Here is a 3,178-nt window from a genome sequence, read left to right on the forward strand (position 1 = left end):
AAACAACCTAAATTTAAAAAAAAAAGGTCGCTATGAGCCACAAACGACTCGACGGCACATAACAACAACATGAATTAAATATAATGTGGTGGTGGTGTTCATGATGAATACCGTCAAGTAGGAAGAACTGACCCATAGCTGACTCTCCAATGAGTTTTCAGAGACAGTTAATTGTAGTGGAGGAGATTATCGATGCTTATTCTTGCAAGCAGTTGGTAGACTCTGCATGCCTTTGGAATTGCAGTGCAGATTCTTACCACTACGCCACCAGACCTCCCTAATAGAATGTACGTGAATAATTATGTTTGTTGTTGCTGTTATGTGCCGTCGAGTCACTTGCGACTCATAGCGATCCTATGCACAACAGCCCTAAACCCTGAGCTATCCTGTGCCAGTCGCACTGCCTCTGACAGACCCATTTCGATTACCCCAGTCACTGAATCAATCCCCCTCATAGAGGGTCTTCCCCTCTTGCGCAGTCCCTCCACCCTCCCAAGAATGATGTCCCTATCCAAGGACATCTCCCTCCTTACAACATGTCCAAAGTATGTCAGACAAAGCCCCAGAATCCTTGCCTCCAAAGAGCAGCCTGGTTTAATCGTCTCCAGGTTGAATCTGTTTGTTTTCTTGGCAGTCCATGGTATATTCAATACTCTTCTCCAGCACCATAGCTCAAAGGCATCAATTCTCTTTCTATCCTCCCTAGTCATTGTCCAACTCTCTGATGCATAACAAGTGATTGAAAAGATGATACTCTGTATCAGACGCACCTTAGTCTCCAGAGTGACACCATTGCTCTTCAGAACTTTGGAACGGTCCCTAACAGCAGACTTTCCCATTGCAATACATTATTTTTTTATTTCCTAGCTACTGGTGCCAAGAGTGTTGACCGTGGAGCCAAACAGACTAAAGTTGTTAACAATCTCAATCTCTTCACCATCAATCCTGATGCTGTCAATTGGCCCAGTAGTGAAAATCTTTGTCTTCTTGACATTGAGCCTCAATCCATACTGAAGGCTGCATTTCTTGACCCTCTACAGAAAGCATTTCAGATCCTCCTCAGTTTCAGCAAGCAGGGTTGTGTCATCTGCATAATGCAGATTGTCAATAGATCTTCCACCAATCCTGACACCACACTTCTCCTCATAGAGCCCAGCCTCTCGGATAATCTATTCTGCATACAGGTTTAAAAGATATGGAGACAGGACACATCCCTGGTGTACGCCTTTCCCAATTTTGAACCATACAGTATTTCTTTGCTCTGTTCTGACGACTTCCTCTTGGTCCAAGTGTAGGTTTCACATTAGCACGATCAAGTGTTCTGGGATTCCCATTCTTCTCAGAGTCAGCCACAGTTTGTTATGATCCACACAGTCAAACACCTTTGCATAGTCAATGAAACACAGATAGACATTTTTCTTTTATTCCCTACTTTCAGTGAAGATCCATCTAACACCAGCTACAATATCCTTAGTGCCAAGACCCCTTCTAAACCCAACCTCGACTTCTGGCTGTTCTCTGCTGATGTGCTGTTCTAGTTGTTTTTGGATAATCTTAAGTGGAATCTTGCTTGCATGTGAAATTAATGATATTGTTCTATAGTTTCCACACTCTGTTTGGTCACCCTTCCTTGAAATGGGAACAAATATTAGATGTCTTCCAGTCAGTTAGCCAAGTGGTTGTTCTCCAGATTTCTTGGCACAACTTGGTGAGCACATCCAATGCAGTTAGCTGAAATACAAAACAAAAAAAAAAAAAAGAAATAGATTTACAGTAGTAATTTGTCATGATGATGAATGGAATAATCTGGCCAATAGCACTCCAAAATCTTGTGGTTGAAAGTTCGATAATATAGTGCAAACTCAACTCTTCTAAAATACTGATTTCCAATAAAACTGCATTTGAATATAGTTTCATAAACTACACACAATAAAAAAATGTAAGTTGTTTTCATTTTCTTCACTTAAAAATATAGATAAAAATAATTTCTAAGAGGAAAAGGAATACCAAGGATTATGTATTATTTAAAATAAGACTTGTAGAATTGGGAAAAGTGGAGCTTATATCTGACAGTAGGTTTTGTTGTTAAGTGCCATGGAGTAATATAACTCATAGCCACCCTATGAACAGCTGACCTGAACCCAGTCCTATCCTTGCTAATCTCACCATCCCTAAAACACTAGAGCCCATTGCTGAAGACACCATATCAACCCATTTTGTTGGAGATCTTGCTTTCCTTTGCTGATGTTCCTTTACAAGGAATAGCCTCATCTAGCTAGATGTCCAAAGTATGAAAGACTAATCTGCCATTTTTTCCTCCAAGGAGCTCTCTGGCTGCACTTTTTCCAAGTGGCAGCTCTTTGAGTCCCATAAACTTTGTGATATACTGTTCTATAAATTGAGTACCTGATCATAGAGTGTAGTTATTCAAATGATTATGTTACAAGTGATTGTTCATTTTAGAAAATAAAAAATCGAAGTGTTGAGAGTATAGATATCCCATATAGTCTAGGATGTTTGAAGGGTCTATACTTAGGAATAGCAAATTGATTTCCGATTGCTACTGGTTTTGCATACTCTATGAATTTTATTATAGATTATGAAAGGCAAAAATTTCATTAGGACAATCACAAACAAACTTCTGAAATATTCACTAGATGACACTGATCTAAAATATGCTGGAGAGTTCTTGAGATTTTAGGTTACATCAAGGGTCAATTTTATCATTTTGCAGTTTAGAGTAACTTTCTGTATCTTAAGAAATTAATCTTTCAACATTTAGTTTGGAATATTCAAATATGCTAATCTTCATAAAGAATAAACCCATATGAACTCCATTTACCCCAAGATGAGAATGTCACAATTATTGTCATTCATTTTACTAAGTTTATTTAATAGTAACATTGGATTAATTTAGTGTAAGTTAACACAATTTTGAGTAGAATGACACCTCTGATTGGCTATTAGATGTATGTTCTTTCTAAGTGATTAGCTTTTATTCTGTTACTAATGTAGCTCATTTATCCTCGGAAAGAATAAAAATCCTTATATGCAGATGACACAACCCTACTAGCTGAAACTAAGGAGGACCTCATGCACTTACTGCAGAGGGTCAAGGACTGCAGCCTTCAATATGGACTGAGGCTCAATGTCAAGAAGACAAAGATTCTCACCACTG

This window comes from Elephantulus edwardii, unplaced genomic scaffold (genome assembly GCF_000299155.1).
Source record: "Elephantulus edwardii isolate Elephantulus edwardi_28Jun2011 unplaced genomic scaffold, EleEdw1.0 scaffold00030, whole genome shotgun sequence".
In the NCBI taxonomy this organism is placed as follows: Eukaryota; Metazoa; Chordata; class Mammalia; order Macroscelidea; family Macroscelididae; genus Elephantulus; species Elephantulus edwardii.